The sequence below is a fragment of the Cherax quadricarinatus genome, chromosome 43 (genome assembly GCF_038502225.1).
Source record: "Cherax quadricarinatus isolate ZL_2023a chromosome 43, ASM3850222v1, whole genome shotgun sequence".
NCBI lineage: Eukaryota > Metazoa > Arthropoda > Malacostraca > Decapoda > Parastacidae > Cherax > Cherax quadricarinatus.
The window spans coordinates 10,534,032-10,557,987 of record NC_091334.1 but is presented as its reverse complement, the minus strand read 5'-3'; the positions used below and the strand labels follow the sequence as shown (position 1 = coordinate 10,557,987).

General features: G+C 41.8%; 1 protein-coding gene across 1 annotated transcript in view; it reads right to left on the bottom strand.

Annotated features, from left to right (window-relative positions):
* The window catches only part of LOC128694255 (uncharacterized), a 591,702-nt gene extending 568,198 nt beyond the window's left edge, over nucleotides 1-23,504 (bottom strand). The window contains exon 1 of the mRNA XM_070093572.1: nucleotides 23,071-23,504. The gene's annotated coding sequence lies outside the window, so the exon portion shown is untranslated. The remainder of the gene's footprint in view (nucleotides 1-23,070) is intronic.
* Between the last annotated feature and the right edge of the window lie 452 nt (nucleotides 23,505-23,956).

Here is a 23,956-nt window from a genome sequence, read left to right as displayed (position 1 = left end):
ATGGTAGTGCAAGAACACATCCATCCTGTATATGGTAGTGTAAGAACACATCCATCCTGTGTATGGTAGTGTAAGAACACATCCATCCTGTGTATGGTAGTGTAAGAACACATCCATCCTGTGTATGGTAGTGTAAGAAAACATCCATCCTGTGTATGGTAGTGTAAGAACACATCCATCCTGTGTATGGTAGTGTAAGAACACATCCATCCTGTGTATGGAAGTGTAAGTACACATCCATCCTGTGTATGGAAGTGTAAGAACACATCCATCCTGTGTATGGTAGTGTAAGAACACATCCATCCTGTGTATGGTAGTGTAAGAACACATCCATCCTGTGTATGGTAGTGTAAGAACACATTCATCCTGTGTATGGTAGTGTAAGAACACATCCATCCTGTATATGGTAGTGTAAGAACACATCCATCCTGTGTATGGTAGTGTAAGAACACATCCATCATGTGTATGGTAGTGTAAGAACACATCCATCCTGTGTATGGTAGTGTAAGAACACATCCATCCAGTGTATGAATGTGTAAGAACACATCCATCCTGTGTATGGTAGTGTAAGAACACATCCATCCTGTGTATGGAAGTGTAAGAACACATCCATCCTGTGTATGGTAGTGTAAGAACACATCCATCATGTGTATGGTAGTGTAAGAACACATCCATCATGTGTATGGTAGTGTAAGAACACATCCATCCTGTGTATGGTAGTGTAAGAACACATCCATCCTGTGTATGGTAGTGTAAGAACACATCCATCCTGTGTATGGTAGTGTAAGAATACATACATCCATCCTGTGTATGGTAGTGTAAGAACACATCCATCCTGTGTATGGTAGTGTAAGAACACATCCATCATGTGTATGGTAGTGTAAGAACACATCCATCATGTGTATGGTAGTGTAAGAACACATCCATCCTGTGTATGGATGTGTAAGAACACATCCATCCTGTGTATGGTAGTGTAAGAACACATCCATCCTGTGTATGGTAGTGCAAGAACACATCCATCCTGTATATGGTAGTGTAAGAACACATCCATCCTGTGTATGGTAGTGTAAGAACACATCCATCCTGTGTATGGTAGTGTAAGAACACATCCATCCTGTGTATGGTAGTGTAAGAACACATCCATCCTGTGTATGGTAGTGTAAGAACACATCCATCCTGTGTATGGTAGTGTAAGAACACATCCATCCTGTGTGTGGTAGTGTAAGAACACATCCATCCTGTGTATGGTAGTGTAAGAACACATCCATCCTGTGTATGGTAGTGTAAGAACACATCCATCCTGTGTATGGAAGTGTAAGAACACATCCATCCTGTGTATGGTAGTGTAAGAACACATCCATCCTGTGTATGGTAGTGTAAGAACACATCCATCCTGTGTATGGAAGTGTAAGAACACATCCATCCTGTGTATGGTAGTGTAAGAACACATCCATCCTGTGTATGGTAGTGTAAGAACACATCCATCCAGTGTATGAATGTGTAAGAACACATCCATCCTGTGTATGGTAGTGTAAGAACACATCCATCCTGTGTATGGAAGTGTAAGAACACATCCATCCTGTGTATGGTAGTGTAAGAACACATCCATCCTGTGTATGGTAGTGTAAGAACACATCCATCCTGTGTATGGAAGTGTAAGAACACATCCATCCTGTGTATGGTAGTGTAAGAACACATCCATCCTGTGTATGGATGTGTAAGAACACATCCATCCTGTGTATGGATGTGTAAGAACACATCCATCCTGTGTATGATAGTGTAAGAACACATCCATCCTGTGTATGGTAGTGTAAGAACACATCCATCATGTGTATGGTAGTGTAAGAACACATCCATCCTGTGTATGGTAGTGTAAGAACACATCCATCCTGTGTATGGTAGTGTAAGAACACATCCATCCTGTGTATGGATGTGTAAGAACACATCCATCCTGTGTATGGTAGTGTAAGAACACATCCATCCTGTGTATGGTAGTGTAAGAACACATGGATCCACAAGAGACCTAGGAACTAGTCAATGGAACCATGCACGCAAGTACAAGAAGATAACATGCGCACATCTGCAGGATCAACTGTGCAGCAGCACCGCACAAATCATGAGTACTGCAACAGTATTAGTTGTGATGTGAAACAAGTGACAGAATCATATTTCAACAAGTTTCATTCTTCGTTCTCATAAACTGATTTCAAAGAACATAACTTTCACTTTCAATGAACATTGCAAAATTGTCAGGAAAAAGTTTAGGCTATGATGGCTCACTATTCCAAGGACTACCATGACTATATAGTGTTACATATGACTTTGTATACTGCCAAAACTGTACACAAATAACCCACACGTTTCGGTCCGGCTTGGACTCTTATTTGTATATTGTAATAATGTTGGTAGAATTACCGACAATATGTTAGGTAAAAAGACACAAGTGCAACCAATGCGACATTTTACTGTGGCAACGTTTCGCTCTCCAGAAGCTTTATCAAGCCGTAACGGCTTGAAAAGATCTAATATATTTGTATATTGTTCCAATCACTGAATTGAGAGAGATGGAAGTGTAAAATAAATAACTAAAAGGCACAATACCGTGACTGGTACAATACACAAATAACCCGCACATAGAAGACAGGAGCTTACGACGACGTTTCGGTCCAAGTCGGACCGAAACGTCGTCGCAAGCTCCTCTCTTCTATGTGCGGGTTGTGTAAATAAATCCTGTGAAAAGCAAGGGCGCCCTGGGCATAATAAGAAAACACTGTATCAATATCCGTGGTCCCCAACTATTCAACCTGCTAAAGCAGAAATATTGCTGGAACAAGTGTAGAAGTATTGGAGAGGAAAATGGGTCACTACCTCGGTGGTGTGCCAGAACAACCAAGCTGTGATGGATATGTGGACCGGCGGGCCGCCAATAGCAACGGCCTGGTTGACCTAGCAATCAACAGGGAGCCGCTTAAGTAGGAAAACTCCCAAACCAGGTCACAGGTCAAAGGCTCGCAAGATGCTTGTGAACTACGTACAGTAACTACAATGTGCAAATTGTATTAATGTTGGTAGAATTATCGACAATATGTTAAGTAAAACGACACAAGTACAACTAATGTGACATTTTATTGTGGCAACGTTTCGCTCTCCAGAAGCTTTATCAAACCGTTAATAGCTTGATAAAGCTCCTGGAGAGCGAAACGATGCCACAATAAAATGTCACATTAGCTGTACTTGTGTCCTTTTACCTAACATAATGTACAAATATCCCATATCTGTAGATAAATGGTTCGGAGCACAGACAAGTTGACAAATTACACACACGTGCAACACCTGGGTATCTTTATTGTGGACAATAAAGCAACTGAAGTGTTGCACACGTGTCTAATTGATTCCATAACTGTTCTTGACTGAAGCAGAGCCAGGTCATCCACTATAAGGCTGTAATACATCTTCGTAGAAGAAATATTACCAGTCTTCAAGTAAGCTTCTTGGGGACGGGGATGCCCGTCAAAATGAACAGGAAACAAACAATTCTTGGCCAACAATACAATGAAAATCCGTTGTTAACAATAACTGATAACTGACTCGCTTGACTTAGTGGACAACATTGCTGCTAACTAATCCGTAAATTTATGTACGTTTATGTTATCATAGTGAATTATCACTATAACATACGATAGTAATTATCAATGTTCATATTATAGTAAGTTATAGTTATTATGATAACATACGGTAATACTTAACTACATTCATGTTATCACAGTAAGTTATCACTATAACTTCCGATGCTACTTATCTATGTTCACATTATAGTGAGTTATAGCTACTACGATAATGTACGCTAGTGCTCATCCACGTTCATACAGCAAATTATAGTCCAGATATCCTAATACACTGACGTAAATGATAAATATGAATGTAAGGAATGCTGTTAGAAAACAGCATTCCTATGACACTCACATTAATCATTTATGTTTCTCCTCGTTCCATTTCTAATGCAGAACACGAGAGAGAGAGAGAGAGAGAGAGAGAGAGAGAGAGAGAGAGCGAGCAAGGTCATGTTCAACTTCATCCTTAGGCTAGGTTACCAGTTTTCTCAGGTAGGAGTAAGTCAACGTGAGATGGAATCCATGAGAATTGTACATTAATCCTGTCTCCCTGATATTTTTTCTAATGACGGTACCTAGCTTCTCCCACGAGTATGGTCATTATGCGAGTCAGGTGCTTTCAGTAATGATGGAGAGGCTGGGTTTATAGTCGTAAGTTAACTTAAAAGTGGCATTATGGATGTTAAACAATTCAGTTTGCAGTGCAGATATCCTTAAGTAAATTTCTGTGTTTAACTTAACCTGGTTGTTAGAGTTCTTAGTAAAGGAGGTGCTAGTTGTATAATAATAATAGTAATAATAATAATAGCGGTAGCAGTAGCAGTAATAATAATAATAGTGGTAATAATAATAATAACAATAATAATAATAATAATGTGAATTATACGTAAACATTAATTAAACAAAATACTGCTAAATTTATCACCTCTAAAATTACAATTTTTTTTTCATGACGTACTTTCGGGTAATTTCAAATGAAATATGTAAGTAATCCAAATACTCTCTGGGAACCGCGTGACATGAATTTTAAACGTCGACTTCTGGACGCTAATTAGCACTCAAATGTTTATGTCCGAGCATAGATCACCCGTCCACCTGCCTGCATCAGCTGCTGGTGTACCCACATTAACCTGCCACGAGTGAGAGTTGACTGAGGTCAGTGGTGAGTTGACTGAGGTTAGTGATAAGTTGACCGAGGTTAGTGGTGAGTTGACTGAGGTTAGTGGTGAGTTGACTGAGGTTAGTGGTGAGTTGACTGAGGCGTGGTAAGTTGACTGAGGTTAGTGGTGAGTTGACTGAGGTCAGTTGTAAGTTGACTGTGTCATGTAGGGGGGTATCGGGGAGGGGGGGTCAGTAGGTAGGGGACATCTCACTCTCACTACTTTAACTAAACATAATAAAAAAAAAAGAAATGGGAATAGCAAATAACGGGGATAGTGAATATTACTATTCTTACTCAAACACAGTTTATTATTAAGTCTTTGTACAATAATATATTTGGGAACAGGAGAACATTATTGTGGTTTAGACAAATGGGGCGGTACATATAAGCAGTGAGACAGGGAACACAATCAACTTGACGAAAATGAATATAACTTACAATATAGTTCAGAGGACAGTTCACTTCAGGAACTAAGCCACAGGTCCCAAGACCTACACAGCACGAGTACTGCTCCAAGCCAGTACTCTGCCCAATGTCTCCAACAGTCTCTCCTCCCGAGACTCTCCAGCTCAGCTCTGCTCCCAGGCCAAAGCTCTGCCCGAATCTGTCTGCTCAGCTGTTCCTTGGGCTTTTATTGTCCCGAGAGCACCCCCCACAATGAGGTGTGCACACGTGGTGTTGATCTGACGTCGAGGTCTGACGCCGTCCAGAACAAAAGACCTCAGTCTTAAGCCGAAAAGGCGTGGCTCTGACAGACATTTGCCAAGGCAAGGTGTGACCATATAATTGGTTAAATTAGGTCTCCCCAGAGACCTCACAAGCCCAGCTGAACTACATCACAACTGAGGTTAGTGGTGAGTTGACTGAGGTCAGTTGTAAGTTGACTGAGGTTAGTGGAGAGTTGACTGAGGTTAGTGGTGAGTTGACTGAGGTTAGTGGTGAGTTGACTGAGGTCAGTGGTGAGTTGACTGAGATCAGTGGTCACGAGAGGCTGCTACCTGTCCCGAGCTGTCTTGGGGGGTTATTCTGGAGTGTCATAGAGCACCATGGCTGGCTTCTGTAGCGTCTTAGAGTCGAAGTCCAAGACGCTGAAGGTGGTGGTTCTGCTTCTCGAGAAGGAAAATAAAGTGAAAATTCGCCTGGACAATTATAGCAATAAAAGTGAGGTGGCTGGGGTTAGTGAAGGGAAACAGGTTAACAGCAGTGAAGCACAGGTTACCAGCAGTGAAGCATAGGTTACCAGCAGTGAAGCACAGGTTACTAGCAGTGAAGCACAGGTTAACAGCAGTGAAGCACAGGTTACCAGCAGTGAAGTACAGGTTACCAGCAGTGAAGCACAGGTTACTAGCAGTGAAGCACAGGTTAACAGCAGTGAAGCACAGGTTACCAGCAGTGAAGCATAGGTTACAGCAGTGAAGCACAGGTTACCAGCAGTGAAGCATAGGTTACCAGCAGTGAAGCATAGGTTACCAGCAGTGAAGCACAGGTTACTAGCAGTGAAGCACAGGTTAACAGCAGTGAAGCACAGGTTACCAGCAGTGAAGCATAGGTTACCAGCAGTGAAGCACAGGTTACCAGCAGTGAAGCATAGGTTACCAGCAGTGAAGCATAGGCTACAGCAGTGAAGCACAGGTTACCAGCAGTGAAGCATAGGTTAACAGCAGTGAAGCACAGGTTACCAGCAGTGAAGCACAGGTTGCCAGCAGTGAAGCACAGGTTAACAGCAGTGAAGCACAGGTCACCAGCAGTGAAGCATAGGTTACCAGCAGTGAAGCACAGGTTACCAGCAGTGAAGCATAGGTTACCAGCAGTTAAGCACAGGTTACTAGCAGTGAAGTACAGGTTACCAGCAGTGAAGCACAGGTTACTAGCAGTGAATCACAGGTTACCAGCAGTGAATTACAGGTTACCAGCAGTGAAGCATAGCTTACCAGCAGTGAAGTACAGGTTACCAGCAGTGAAGCACAGGTTACCAGCAGTGAAGCACAGGCTACCAGCAGTGAAGCATAGCTAACCAGCAGTGAAGTACAGGTTACCAGCAGTGAAGTACAGATTACCAGCAGTGAAGCACAGGTTACCAGCAGTGAAGCATAGCTTACCAGCAGTGAAGCACAGGTTACCAGCAGTGAAGTACAGGTTACCAGCAGTGAAACACAGGTTACTAGCAGTGAAGCACAGGTTAACAGCAGTGAAGCACAGGCTACCAGCAGTGAAGCATAGGTTACCAGCAGTGAAGCACAGGTTACCAGCAGTGAAGCATAGGTTACCAGCAGTGAAGCATAGGTTACCAGCAGTGAAGCATAGGCTACAGCAGTGAAGCACAGGTTACCAGCAGTGAAGCATAGGTTAACAGCAGTGAAGCACAGGTTACCAGCAGTGAAGCACAAGTTGCCAGCAGTGAAGCACAGGTTAACAGCAGTGAAGCACAGGTCACCAGCAGTGAAGCATAGGTTACCAGCAGTGAAGCACAGGTTACAAGCAGTGAAGCATAGGTTACCAGCAGTTAAGCACAGGTTACTAGCAGTGAAGTACAGGTTACCAGCAGTGAAGCACAGGTTACTAGCAGTGAAGCACAGGTTACCAGCAGTGAATTACAGGTTATCAGCAGTGAAGCATAGCTTACCAGCAGTGAAGTACAGGTTACAAGCAGTGAAGCACAGGTTACCAGCAGTGAAGCACAGGTTACCAGCAGTGAAGCATAGCTTACCAGCAGTGAAGTACAGGTTACCAGCAGTGAAGTACAGATTACCAGCAGTGAATCACAGGTTACCAGCAGTGAAGCATAGCTTACCAGCAGTGAAGCACAGGTTACCAGCAGTGAAGTACAGGTTACCAGCAGTGAAGCACAGGTTACCAGCAGTGAAGTACAGGTTACCAGCAGTGAAGCACAGGTTACCAGCAGTGAAGTACAGGTTACCAGCAGTGAAGTACAGATTACCAGCAGTGAAACACATGTTACCAGCAGTGAAGCACAGGTTACCAGCAGTGAAGTACAGGTTACCAGCAGTGAAGCACAGGTTACCAGCAGTGAAGCACAGGTTACCAGCAGTGAAGTACAGGTTACCAGCAGTGAAGCACAGGTTACCAGTGAAATACAGGCTACCAGCAGTGAAGCACAGGTTACCAGCAGTGAAGTACATGTTACAGTGAAGTACAGGTTACCAGCAGTGAAGTACAGGTTACCAGCAGTGAAGTACAGGTTACCAGCAGTGAAGTACAGGTTACCAGCAGTGAAGCACAGGTTACCAGCAGTCAAGTACAGGTTACCAGCAGTGAAGCACAGGTTACCAGCAGTGAAGCACAGGTTACCAGCAGTGAAGTACAGGTTACCAGCAGTGAAGCACAGGTTACCAGCAGTGAAGTACAGGTTACCAGCAGTGAAGTACAGGTTACCAGCAGTGAAGTACAGGTTACCAGCAGTGAAGCACAGGTTACCAGCAGTGAAGCACAGGTTACCAGCAGAGAAGTACAGGTTACCAACAGTGAAGCACAGGTTACCAGCAGTGAAGCACAGGTTACCAGCAGTGAAGTACAGGTTACCAGCAGTGAAGTACAGGTTACCAGCAGTGAAGCACAGGTTACCAGCAGTGAAGTACAGGTTACCAGCAGTGAAGCAGAGGTTACCAGCAGTGAAGCAGAGGTTACCAGCAGTGAAGCACAGGTTACCAGCAGTGAAGTACAGGTTACCAGTAGTGAAGCACAGGTTACTAGCAGTGAAGCACAGGTTACCAGCAGTGAAGTACAGGTTACCAGCAGTGAAGCATAGGTTACCAGCAGTGAAGCACAGGTTACCAGCAGTGAAGCACAGGTTACCAGCAGTGAAGTACAGGTTACCAGCAGTGAAGCATAGGTTACCAGCAGTGAAGTACAGGTTACCAGCAGTGAAGTACAGGTTACCAGCAGTGAAGTACAGGTTACCAGCAGTGAAGTACAGGCTACCAGCAGTGAATCACAGGTTACCAGCAGTGAAGCACAGGTTACCAGCAGTGAAGCATAGGTTACCAGCAGTGAAGCATAGGTTACCAGCAGTGAAGCACATGTTACCAGCAGTGAAGCACTGGTTACCAGCAGTGAAGCACATGTTACCAGCAGTGAAGCACTGGTTACCAGCAGTGAAGCATAGGTTACCAGCAGTGAAGCACAGGTTACCAGCAGTGAAGCATAGGTTACCAGCAGTGAAGCACAGGTTACCAGCAGTGAAGCATAGGTTACCAGCAGTGAAGCACAGGTTACCAGCAGTGAAGCACAGGTTACCAGCAGTGAAGCACAGGTTACCAGCAGTGAAGCATAGGTTACCAGCAGTGAAGCATAGATTACCAGCAGTGAAGCACAGGTTACCAGCAGTGAGGTACAGGTTACCATCAGTGAAGCATAGGCTACCAGCAGTGAAGCACAGGTTACTAGCAGTGAAGTACAGGTTACCAGCAGTGAAGCACAGGTTACTAGCAGTGAAGCACAGGTTACCAACAATGAATTACAGGTTACCAGCAGTGAATCTCACAGGTTACCAACAATGAATCACAGGTTACCAGAAGTAAAGCACAGGTTACCAGCAGTGAAGCACAGGTTACCAGCAGTGTTTGCTCTTCCTCCTGAATCTGTGTTCTCCTGCTCATCTCCCTCTTCCCCTCTCTCTCCTCGCATCTTTGTACCTTCTCTTTCAGTTTCTGTCTTCTTGTGTTTTGTCACGGTCGAGGTGCACCCTCTGGTATGCCGATATATCCCTTAGTCGTGCTTTCTCCTGCAGGATCCTCTTTCGAGCCGATTCTGCCTTGAAAATCACTTTGACTAGCCGGTTTTTTCCTCTTGCAACCCCCCCCCCCCCAGTCTCAGAAAATTTCCCAGCTGGGTCACGTCGTCCTTTTCTATTGCTTTCATGATACTTTCAATCACTTTTTTCTCCTGTCTTTTTGCATCATAAGTTTCCCCTTCAACTTCCTGGAGCCTATAAACAAAGACTGACCTCTCCCTTTCATTCTTCTGCTGCATTTCCCTTTGCATCACCTGAGTCGATTTAGTTGCATCCATTAAAGCTTTCCTTTCCCCAGTCTCATCTTTATCTGAAGTCCCTGTGCCCAGTGGTCTGTCATTGTGTGTGTGTGTACGGGGGAGGAACGGGGTTGTGTGTGAGGGGATGCAGCGTGCGTGAGCGCACAGATACAGCCTGGTGAGTAACGGAAGCACGCATGAACGCATGCATACCTTCCACGCCCCAACAATGGTAACACTCATGAACACCTGAACACTATCTCCGGCACATCCACACTGCCATGACGTGTAAACACCAATGCAGCGAGCATTCATAGCCTGAGTGAGCTGGCCGCTAACCAGGAGACCTGGTCTGAGACTAGGCAGCGGGGGCAGTGTTTCTCTGTTGCATTAAGAAGCATGGAGGGCCAGGGCAGCAACGAGCTGTGTTGGACTCAGTACTCGTAGTGAGGAACAAGTTGACTCATTCTGTACTTGTATTCGAGCAACATTGTATTCACTGCGTGACAACTCTTCTTGCACCGTGCTGACAACACAAACGTTAAGAGGAGAAAGAGAATGAATTACGATGATTAAGTTAGGAACCCTAAACCTAACCTTGTAAAACCTTGTATAAAAAAAAAAGGTTGAAATCTGTGATGTGGTCTAAATATTGTTCAAGCACCCTGGAACTACACCCGCTAATATGGTTTCTTCTTCCCGTTTTACTCAAAAAACACTGGAACTGTTTGGTTACTGAGCGTTTTAAACATATTTTCTAACATTATCAAAATTCACAAACCATATCCGTAAATCGCTCCATGTCATCGGGAGTGACAGCAAATTTTGGCAAAAAAGAAAACATCCTCACCAAATATGCTACAAGAGATGCTGGGCTCTTACGCAAGCACTATGTGGAGAATGGCGCGCCTCACAAAAGAGGCCCCTTGGCACAAACAACTACATTAAAGTGAGAAACCGTCGGGGAGACTTAGTTAACCTGGTTTAAGACGCATCGACTACACAAAGGATCACTAGGGTTGACTGTAACCTGCTCACTACCTCAGGGATACTTAACGTACCTTAAACAGTGATTTTTCTGACAATTTTATCTGGTACGCACGACAGCTGCCAAATTCTCAGATGCGAGTCCTGTCTTAGGTATTTTCATCAATTTATTTACATTTCCTTTCAATCCCTAAAATTGATAATCAATCCCTAAAATTGATAATAGTCTCAACATTTATGCACACCTCTCAGTGTATATACACAGAGTTGTACACTTCTCGGTGAATGTAACCTATGATCCTATTCCTCTTGATCTATATAATAATTATAGTTGTATTACTGTACTGTAATATTGATAAAGAAGCGATAAATCCGTGGGGGCTCATACAGCCCCTGGGAAATGGGAGGTAACAAGAATTGATCGGTGGAAGGGGAGGGGTAAATGCAATTAATTTGATCAAGAGTCCTTCACCATCAAGGTAATCCCTCTTGAAGTGTCTACTAATTCAATTCGGCCTCTCTCTAGACCATTCATATACGTGTTAACGCACGGTAATGCGTTGGCAAAGGAACGTCTCATTTGGAGGAAGGATTGCTGTCTCCCCAACACCGAGCTTCCATGTTTCCAAACATTACTGAACATCCTACAATGATGGTGATGATGATTTTTTCATTGGTGTTCCGTTGGATCGGTTGGTAACGCATTCAGCTCATATACTGAATGTCCATGGTTCGATCCCCGGCATGGGTGAAAACGTTGGGCAGGTTTCCTTTTAATTGCTGTCCCTATTCACTTAGCAATAAACAGATATCTGGGTGTTAGCCAACTGTTGTGGGTCGCATCCTGGGGGGAAGGGGGTAGCAGTACACTTTATACAGAGCTGAGCTTTGAAAGGAACTGAAATAGGATAACAGCTTTCAGCATGTGAAAACTGGATTGTGGAAAAAATTATCTATAGCAATAGTGTCCCTAAAGTCAAAATTTATAAATGTATTATGGTACATTTTTATAAACTCAAAATTAGATTCTGTTTCACTGATTTACTCGCACCCAGCTTTCTATGTATAAAAATAATTAGGAATGTGTATAAGAGTTTTCACAACTGTAATAACTTTTATTAAGAAAAGCTGCATGAAAATAAAGATAATACGAACAAAAATAAAGGCTACTGAATGTATTATATAAGCTTGTCTTACTGACACCTATATAGCCAAAGACACGTTGCAAAACACGTTTCATGTCAACATTTCACTCTGTGTAGATCCAACGTTTCATTGTACATAGCGTAATGTTAAAAGCTTGTTCTGCAACCTTTGTCTTTAAATGTTGCAATTATATACATACAAATACCTTCAAATACAAGAGGTCAGTCATATTACTGATGGTGTACAATACCGAGATGATGATGAGGCTTGAGGGACTGATCACGCCAAAACAACTTCCATTTCTTCCAGTGTTCACCTGTATTCGACTGACAAAGCTTGCTGTGCAGGCGAAACGTCTCGGCAGTGAAGTTACCAAAATGTGTTTTATACGTATATCAACGAGAGGTCAAGACGACAGAAGCAAGAGTGATAGGTTGTTGCTGTCACTAATACTAGTATTGACTTCTCACTTAAAAACACTGTTTACACTTTGATGGGTAATGATTTCTCAGTGATAAACATTCATTACACTCTGACGGGTACTGACCTTTCAGTGACAAACATACCTTACACTCCGATACACCAACATACAATTAGTCTGCTTCACAAGACAAGAGTGAATGTTAATTTAGACCAGAGCTCCACCGGAAGCCTCGTCTCTACTAATAAACTCGGGAATCCCTGATACACGAAGCATCATAAAATATTCTGGCGTTATGAGATTTCCAGACATTTAAAATACAGTACACTCTACTCTCAATTCAAAGAAAGCCATTGTTGCCCAACGACTGACTGATCTGCATACTTTTTTGCTTCATGGTCAAATAATTTTTTATAAGAATTGAATTTAAAAGCTAAGACCTGTTACCCTACCTCAGCTTATGGAAAGCGACCAACTCTATCGAGGCATAGTACCCCCCCCCCCATCCCACAAGAAGAGATACACAACAATCTAGCAGTCAGGTATTTACTACAGTGTGAACGAAGCCAAGACAGTAGGGGCAAGGAGGCTTGCCCATACGTCTCCCTGTGCTTAGGGTGCGAACCAGGTTCTAGGCTCTTACTGATAGGTAAATAGGATCAGGTATGAGACGTGCAAATACATGCTATTTTTTTCCAGGATGTGATCCACAACTGTCGACTATTATCCAGGTACCAACCTACTGCTAGGTGACTAGGAGCAGCGGATGTAGACACTTTCCTGGAGGTCGTTGCGAGGATCAACTCCCCCGAGGCCCGGTCCCCGACCAGGATTCCCGGTGAATTAAGAGCCTGATCAAGCAACCAGGATGGTACTGTTGGCCGCACGCAATCCAGCGTCCGAGTCACAGCCCGCCTGATCGGACAATGACCTTAGGTATTCACCCCAAGTTCACATGTACTCTCCTCTCATTGCATACAAATCTAGTGATATGCCCGTAATATATACTTGTGTATATATAATGTATACACACTGAGGGATGCATACCACTCGGTATATATATATATATATATATATATATATATATATATATATATATATATATATATATATATATTATCACACTGGCCGATTCCCACCAAGGCAGGGTGGCCCGAAAAAGAAAAACTTTCACCATCATTCACTCCATCACTGTCTTGCCAGAAGGGTGCTTTACACTACAGTTTTTAAACTGCAACATTAACACCCCTCCTTCAGAGTGCAGACACTGTACTTCCCATCTCCAGGACTCAAGTCCGGCCTGCCGGTTTCCCTGAACCCCTTCATGTTACTTTGCTCACACTCCAACAGCACGTCAAGTATTAAAAACCATTTGTCTCCATTCACTCCTATCAAACACGCTCACGCATGCCTGCTGGAAGTCCAAGCCCCTCGCACACAAAACCTCCTTTACCCCCTCCCTCCAACCTTTCCTAGGCCTACCCCTACCCTGCCTTCCTTCCACTACAGACTGATACACTCTTGAAGTTATTCTGTTTCGCTCCATTCTCTCCACATGTCCGAACCACCTCAACAACCCTTCCTCAGCCCTCTGGACAACAGTTTTGGTAATCCCGCACCTCCTCCTAACTTCCAAACTACGAATTCTCTGCATTATATTCACACCACACATTGCTCTCAGACATGACATCTCCACTGCCTCCAGCCTTCTCCTCGCTGCAACATTCATCACCCATGCTTTACACCCATATAAGAGCGTTGGTAAAACTATACTCTCATACATTCCCCTCTTTGCCTCCAAGGACAAAGTTCTTTGTCTCCACAGACTCCTAAGTGCACCACTCACCCTTTTCCCCTCATCAATTCTATGATTCACCTCATCTTTTATATATATATATATATATATATATATATATATATATATATATATATATATATATATATATATATATATATATATGTCGTGCCGAATAGGCAGAACTTGCGATCTTGGCTTAAATAGCAAAGCTCATCTTGCCATATAGGACAAGTGAAAATTTGTGTATGCAATAATTTCGCCAAAATCATTCTGAACCTAACAGAAAAAATATATTTCACTATGTTTGTTTAGTATTAAATTACTGTAAACAAATCTAAAATATATTTAGCTGGGTTAGGCTAAAATAAATTGCGCTTGTTATAATAAGGTTAGGTAAGTTTTCTAAGTTCCTTTTGGTGCAAAATTATAAATTTTTACATCAACATTAATGAAAAAAAATATATCTTTAAACGTATAAGAGAAAATTTTAGAAAGGACTTAATTTTAAATGAGTTCTTGCTAATTGACCAGTTTTACATATTCGGCACGACACATATATATATATATATATATATATATATATATATATATATATATATATATATATATATATATATATATATATATATATATCCACGCTATGTGCAGGTTAGGTTAAGCTAGGCTTTGTCAAATGGAAGCCATAACAATATATTTTTTTTTTGCTTACCAACCACCACTTTTCTTTTCCACTGTTTTGTTAATGCCATGTTTTCCAACAAGTTGGTAAAACAAGCAGAACATCCCTAACAATAAATCTCTCCTTAAAATTTTCATCTAAAATTATAAGCATTGTTTGTATCCTACACTGCTAAAATTAACTGGCGTAATATAATTTACCTTCAGCCTAAATTTAAGGGTTACTATCAACGAAACATACTAATTTCGCGATATTCAGACATTTTTCACGTTCTATTGCTAAAATGAATTTACACTGCTGGTTTAGCAAAATGATATTTGATTTACAGGCAAAGATTACAAACTTTACCTGAAAAACCGAGATATGCATATTTGCGTTTTTCGTTATTTTTTTTTTTTTATTATTATCACACCGGCCGATTCCCACCAAGGCAGGGTGGCCCGAAAAAGAAAAACTTTCACCATCATTCACTCCATCACTGTCTTGCCAGAAGGGTGCTTTATATATTCATTTAACGCAAATACGTTTCAAATCAACTTATCACGTAATTAATTAAGACTCATGTTACTAGAATTTAAAATGTGAACTTTTATAATATGTAAACATAGCGACGATTATATCCAACACTTTTTCTTTAAAAGGATGTAACACAAAATAATAATAATAGTTAAAAAAATACTCCATTGATACAAGTGTATATAATTACAATCACTGGAGAGGCGTTAAACCTGTTGAGCTGGTACGGCTGCTGGGGAACAGGAAAAGACTACGAGCATCGTTTTCACATATTCCACTTATCTGGCTTGGAAATTTCTACTCGGCAAAGGTAACATTAGTGTGGGCAAAGCGAAACATACGCGGTGAGCATGAGTCAAGTGATAGATCTCATTATAGGCGAAGATACAAATATCTTTGTTAAGAGGCTCAGGCACAGGAGGGCTGCAAAATATTAACGAGAAGCCGTTCTTCGGTAAGACTGGTCAGGAAACAGGACAAGTGTTTTTGCTGACGCGGGTCATAAGTCACATGATGACCCGCCGCTTGAGCTTCTGGTCACCTGACCGAGGCCTTCATTAGGTATGAAGTGTTCTCGAGGGGGACATAGGTCCTTGAAATGCTAGACTGATCCAAGATATCGGTTGTATGTCAGAAAATATGACTCTGTTAGGCGTAGACAAAATATCCGAACAAGGTTAAAAAGTTCTTACAGGATGTGATTTGTTAGTTAATATTCATGCAATTGTTATATTCAACCGATTTTTTCTTTTTGATGCTCGTGTAATTCTTTTTCATGTTTATTCGCGTTTGATTACTTAAGTGTGTTTTGTTGTTATTAACAATTATGATGGATTTTTACTGTATTTAATTTAGGCTGGTAAACATAAGGTATTACAAGGACCCCAATGGAAATAATTCTCTGGCTCTTTTATTTTCACTCATGTTATTATGCAAGACAACTGGAATCATTCAAAATTTTCTTACAATCGCGAAGAAACAGTGCAGGTTCCAGTCTGTGCCTAAAGAACCTGCATTTTGGAACACATGAATCACCTGAGAGGAAAGTTCTCGCAGAAGCAAGGCAGATCTAAATTTGAAGCTGCGAAAATACACGTAGGACTGAACTGCCAGAGGAAAAGCTTGAAATAGCAGATAAAGAGAAAAGGATTCAGCAACAAGACTATAATGTGGTTACAAATGTGTCGACATCGGAAATTGGTGTTCAAATCTTAAACTATCTGAAAAAAAATAGAGAAGTAAAACTCCAAGTCAGGTTACCTTAGTCTAGGCTACTAAGGTAGTCCCTCAGGCCCATGTAATCTGCAACGCAGAAAATGAAGACCTTAATTAACTATGATAATTCCATTAGATATCATATTATTGGTTTAGAAAAATACAATCAATGGATTGAACATATTTCTAGGATGAGGGACTGATTACCTCAAACATCTTCAACCTTTTTTCTCTGAACAGGATATTGAAACTAGGTAGGTGATTTGTGATCGCGTTCGCCTGGGGAATGGGAGGTAATAAGTTTGATCTAAAGAAAGAGTTGGTAGTTCTAAATCCTTGGATTAAGAGTCTTGAAAGCAATTTCTGTTGAATCCTAAGTCTTTCCGCCTCAGGGCAAAACTCCGTCTTTTTCGTCCTTCCAAATTCTTGAGGAACCAGTAGAATGCTTGACCTGACTTACCTTGCTCATTACTATACCCAACAGCAAAATTAGTAGCCATCGTAGAAGGTAGGTAAGATTAGGTAAGTTTTCTAAGATTCTTTTGGTACAAAATCATTAACTTTTACATTAACATAAATGAAAAAAATATACATGTATCCTTAAACGTATAAAAGAAAATTTTAGAAAGGACTTAATTTTAAATGAGTTCTTGCTAATTTTACCTATTCGGCACGATATATGTATGCAGAACAATCACTGTGAAAAACAGTGAAATTCCAAGTGGTTTCGTGACTTCTCACATTATCAAGGAACTATGTAGTTCCTTGATTGTCAATGCGGCTTATTGTCTAATATGGCTATCAAGATGATTAGAGTCAGTAATCCGTGCGTAACATGCAAAAACCTCACTAACAGGTATTTTTATTCCAAAAATCAACTAAGAAATGACTAAATTTATGAAAATTATAGAATATGTACACCAAGAGAGGTGATCCTAAGGGTGCATACACAAATGACTATAATGCCCATTTTGAGATAAAATTATTTTTGATGCAAGTCGAGAGGCTTAATTAAAACGTATTGTAAAATAAGTCCATAATTTTGAGTTGCTGAACACAAGACCGTTTCTGCCAGCATAGAAAAAAATAAAGCCATCTGAAATTCATTGCTATATCGAAGTTCACAGACTCGTCTATCGTTATGCTGTGAAGCTGATTTGCTTGTAGTGCAAATATATCTACAGACTGTATCAAACAGACATTTAATAACTTTATGATAAGATTGTAATAAATGAACTATGAGCTGGGTAATTCCAAAGATATAACGGTTCCCTCATAACCTATGATATTGTTTCCCGCTACATCTTACAGCAAGAGCATGGAGTGCACAATAAACTAGGCGGCAAGATAAGTAAAACAAAATTAGTAATATGCCTTGGATCGCAGGACAGACCTTGAGGGGTTACAATTTTGTCAGGGAATATCACCTAACTCGGGTCGTTATCATATAATGACACCTTCAGTTTTTTAGGTTTAGCAAAACTGGATATACGAGCTATGTGTTGCTACTCTATTCTATTTGGTAGTTACACAGAAGACACAAAAGCCGTTTTCCTTTCATATTCTGTCACGCAGGATGAGGCCCCTACAATAAAGCTCTTGGAGCCGAGTGTGTGGACCTAGTAGCGACCAGCGAAGAGGCGGAGCCAGGAGCTACGAATCAACCCCTACAACCACAAATAGGTCAGTACATTGTTGAAATCAGTCAGCCTGAGCTAGGAGACTTCGGCAGTGCAGTTGTTAAAGGTGAAGGGAGAGGATGCATAATTCATATCATCCAAAGATTGAGTGGGACCCCTGTCGAAACTCCGTCCTGATGAACATCATAACAAAAATGTATCTCCTCTTCATACCCCCTGATATTCCTGACTTAGGAACCTGGAACAATAACTGAGGATCAACAACCGGACGTAATATCTTAGTCTCTTGCAGCTTGTCACGATACCTAAAGCGAGAATGAGGATATTCCTTGTTTGGAAGTTTTGAAGCCTATTGACTGCACGTGGCGATTACGCTGCAGTTCACCTCATCACTGACAAAGAATACTATAATCTTAAAATAAGGATTAAACGAACAGAGCAGACGAGATGTAAAGAGATGCACAAATCTCCGGGTACACACAATGAGGTGCACACATCGTGTCTGTACCGTTGCGCACTCTCCTGTATACACCAATGTACACCATCTCCATGTATATACACTGGTGCATACATCTCTATGAATATACACAGAGATATATACTTCTCAGTATATATACAGAGAGGTGGTTTAGAAAGACATGTAAGCAAACACTATAACATATTTATTAGAAAACGTTTCGGTCCTGGAACCTTGATCACTTCTAACATACAGAGGTAGAAAAACATTATATATATAGGCGGAGAGTGAGATGTGACGCACGTGACCTGAGGAATAAGGACATAAGAAGGGAGGAACACTGTAGAAGGCCTACTGGCCCATGCGAGGCGAGGGTCACGTGCGTCACATCTCACTCTCCGCCTATATATATAATGTCTTTCTACCTCTGTATGTTAGAAGTGATCAAGGTTCCAGGACCGAAACGTTTTCTAATAAATATGTTAAAGTGTTTGCTTACCTGTCTTTCTAAACCAACTTGTCGGTATTTATTACCAAGGTTTATACCATACAGAGAGGTGCACAGAACTCTGTGCGATACACTCATGCCATAGCTGGACAAGTTCAACAGGTCTTTAGATACATGTAGATAAATGGTTCAGTAACCCGACAAGTTGATAAATTAAGACACATGTGCAACACTTGGGTACCCAAGTGTTGCACATGTGTCTAGTTTATAAACAGGTCTGCAGTCTGTATGAGAAAACTAACATACTGAATAAAAATGAACACATGTACGACGAGAGGTGTACCATATTTGTCTCACCATATATACACTGAGAGTTTACTTTAAACCTTGTTTTAGGGATTAAAAGTATTCTTGTCTGGTGAAAAGATTACAACTAAACGTAGTTATAAACGCAAATAAACGTAGTTATAAACGCGACTAAACGTAGTTATAAAAGCGACTAAACGTACTCATAAACACGACTAAACGTACTCATAAACACGACTAAACGTACTCATAAACACGACTAAACGCAGTTATAAACACGACTAAACGTAGTTATAAACACGACTAAACGTACTCATAAACACGACTAAACGTAGTAACAAACGACTAAATGTTATAAACGCGGAAACTAAAACTTATCCTCCCTCTTAGAAAATATGACTGATGCTGGATAAGGGCTCTTGGTCCAAGGAAGTAGAGCTGTCACCCCCTTCGTCGGATCAAACCTGATTACCTCCCATACCCCAGGCGCTGTAACCTTCATCATTTTCGCGATTCCCAATGAGCATTATAATAATTATAAATTATAATTGGTAGCAGTAGTAGGAGCAATAGTAGTAGAGGCAGTAGTAGTATAAGTAGTAGTAGTAGAAGCAGCAGCAGCACAAGCAGCAGCACAAGCAGCAGCAGCACAAGCAGCAGCAGCACAAGCAGCAGCAGCACAAGCAGCAGCAGCAGCAGCACAAGCAGCAGCAGCAGCAGCAGCAGCACAAGTAGCAGCAGCACAAGTAGCAGCAGCACAAGTAGCAGCAGCAGCAGCACAAGTAGCAGCAGCACAAGTAGCAGCAGCAGCACAAGTAGCAGCAGCACAAGTAGCAGCAGCACAAGTAGCAGCAGCACAAGTAGCAGCAGCACAAGTAGCACCAGCACAAGTAGCAGCAGCAGCAGCACAAGCAGCAGCAGCACAAGTAGCAGCAGCAGCAGCAGCAGCACAATCAGCAGCAGCGCAAGCAGCAGCAGCACAAGCAGCATCAGCAGCACAAGCAGCAGCAGCACAAGCAGCAGCAGCACAAGCAGCAGCAGCAGCACAAGCAGCAGCAGCAGCACAAGCAGCAGCAGCATCAGCTGCAGAAGCAGCTGCAGAAGCAGCAGCAGCAGCAGCAGCAGCACAAGCAGCAGCAGCAGCACAAGCAGTAGCAGCACAAGCAGTAGCAAAAGCAGCAGCACAAGCAGCAGCAGCAGCAGCAGCAGCAGAAGCAGCAGCAGCAGCAGCACAAGCAGCAGCAGCAGCAGCAGCACAAGCAGCAGTAGCAGCAGCAGCACAAGCAGTAGCAGCAGCAGCAGCGCAAGCAGCAGCAGCAGCAGCAGTAGCAGCAGCAGCACCAGCACAAGCAGCAGCACCAGCACAAGCACCAGCACAAGCAGCAGCACAAGCACCAGCACAAGCAGCAGCACCAGCACAAGCAGCAGCAGCAGCAGCAGCAGCACAAGCAGCAGCAGCAGCAGCAGCACAAGCAGCAGCAGCAGCACAAGGAGCAGTAGCAGCAGCAGCACAAGCAGTAGCAGCAGCAGCAGCGCAAGCAGCAGCAGCAGCAGCACAAGCAGCAGCACAAGCAGCAGTAGCAGCGCAAGCAGCAGCACAAGCAGCAGTAGCAGCAGCAGCACAAGCAGCAGCAGCACAAGCACAAGCAGCAGCAGCACAAGCAGCAGCAGCACAAGCAGCAGCACAAGCAGCAGCAGCAGAAGCAGTAGCAGCAGCAGTACAAGCAACAGCATTACAAGCTGGAGCAGCAGCAGCAGCAGCACAAGCAGCAGCAGCACAAGCAGCAGCAGCAGCGCAAGCAGCAGCAGTATATAAGTAGTGGTAGTAATAGTAGTAGTAGCAATAGTAGTGGTAGTAATAGTAGTAGTAGTAATAGTCGTAATAGTATTAATGGTAATAGCATTAGTAGTAATAGCATTAGTAGTAATAGCATTAGTAGTAATAGCATTAGTAGTAATAGCATTAGTAGTTATAGTAGCAGTAGTAGTAGTAGATTTTGTGAAGATGTTTTATGTAATAATTTAATGAAAACTCCAATAAGTCGAACTTTGAAAGGTCTGTTCTTTTGTGTTGCAGAACTTTTTAACAGCGACGTCTGTGACCACCATTGATATAACTCACGCTGGATGTCTGCAACGCAAACTCGTAAGTGACTCAGCATGTCTGAGTTGGCTAAGGTCCAAAGTATTCATACTATCAAATGCTTAAGGTACACGTGTTTATGCTGCATTCATTTTTATCAAAAGCTTAAGGTACGTGTTAGTCCTGCATTCATTTCTATCAATGCTTAAGGTAAGCATGTTAATCCTGCAGTCATTTCTATCTAAGCCTAAGCAAGTTGAAGAATCGCTGAGTAGCCTGATTATTTCACTAGAATTTTAATTATGGGGAAACCTTAGCACTAAACCATATTGTAACCTAACTTGACTTTGCAGATCCCCCTCCCCCACATCCACTCCGGGGTGAGAATTATTATTACTATTATTAATGGAAAAGTGCTAAAGAAGTTTAGATCATTCATCGCTTGGAGAATGTGTGGAGGTAAATCAGGTTTGACCCTTGGAGTGGGAAGGGCATCTCCAATTCCTTGGATCAAGAGCGTTCACCAGCCTATCTATGCACCCCTTAATTGAAACCTATGGGGATTGAAGTGATCAGACCCAAATATTATATTGAATTTTTTTATTTGCTTCTGAAAAATGGATAGTCTCTCGTGTTCATGTTACCTGAATGTAGCGTCTTGTATCATTTAAATTATTATTACTCATATCACATTCCTTCCTTAAGTGAATGTGACCGGACTTGACAAGGTTGGGGCATTGGCTTAAGCCGGTGGGAGATTTGGACTTGCCACGCATGGGCCAGTAGGTCTGCTGCAGTGTTCCTTCTTTCTTATGTTATGTACTTATGCAATATATATTATATAAAGTATCAAACCAGATTAATTGGATATTAAATCCCCGGTCGGTACGTTTATTTGGTTCAAATATCGACTATAAGGTCAATAAGGTTGCATGTAACCTGTATACCACCAGTCAGGAATACATTAATACCAAAAGTTGGGGGTTAATGTAAACTGTTTATAAAATGAGACACAACCCTGGCTTTTTATGCACCGTTGCTGTCAGTGCGCACACCAGAATACACTCACAATAAATAATTTATATATACGTATATTATGTGTGTGTTGCAGTTCAAAACTGTAGTGTAAAGCACCCTTCTGGCAAGACAGTGATGGAGTGAATGATGGTGAAAGTTTTTCTTTTTCGGGCCACCCTGCCTTGGTGGGAATCGGCCGGTGTGATATATATTATATATATATTATATATATATATATATTATATAATATATATATATATATATATATATATATATATATATATATATATATATATATATATATATATATATATATTTATATGCATACATATATTTATTATTTAACATTATTTGTTATGATTAAAAATTAGAGTATAATATCCTGTTATATAAGTAAGTTAAGACTGGTCTGAGAAACCACTGGTAAGGTAGTTGTGTCAAAAAGTTAAATTCCTTAAAAACTACTCACATGGGTGCGATATTTTCACTATCTCAAACTTACAGGTGAAAGTTATAACCAATTACGCTCAATTTCTAGGTCGTGTAGCAAGCCATGATAAAAAAAAAACTCAAGTACATATGAAGTATATATTACCTTTTCACACTCCTTGCGTAAATCTTCAGGTTCTCGTACTTGACATTCAGTGGACCTGCCATTCACTGCTGGGTAATTTGTGCTAAATCATAGCTTTAGAGAATTTTTTTCTCCCCAGGTAAGGGAGACTATGATAGCAAGTTTTGCTAGTAATGCACTACATATAGAGGAATAGCCAAGGCTGTAGCCCTAAGCAGCGTGGGGTTGCAGCAACAGGTCGACCCACCCACCACATCATCTATCACACTATTTCCTCGCCTCTGCAGGCTGCTAGCACAGATTCTCCCGCATCTACGTCTCACTTTTCACCGACTTTTAGGCTGGCAAGTGAGGACCAGCACCGTGCACGACTAAACTAGCACCAAGCTGTGATAATGACTAGCACCTGGGTAGCGACACACACCCCCCTCACTGACACACAGTAGACTGAGGCACCAACGTAAACACAGCTGATCTCCACCTCCACACCTCAGTTACCAGATATTTCTCTCGGTTTTTATTAATTTTATATTTCCCCCCTCGTGGGAAGATACCTTGATGCCAGTGAAAGGCTCTTCCTCCGAGGAATTTGAGGTAAATAACCCTCTTTCCAAGGATCACACCTCTTTATCTCTGATTTCCAAGAGGCTATGACTCCCCATCCTGTCTTTCTGGTGCTTCCTCCCATGAACATAATTAAGTCTGTATGTTTTCAACTCTATAATTTATGGCAGGTGAGAAACAGCTACTGTTTGATCCACATGTGATGTATTAGCAATAGTGGTTTGGAAAGACTTTTAACTGACTAGAAAGAGTTAAACCCCACACTGACCTTTCTTACCGAGTTGTAATTTCAACGTAAAAAAAGCCTATGGACAGAACAAACTCACATTTACAGACGACGCTT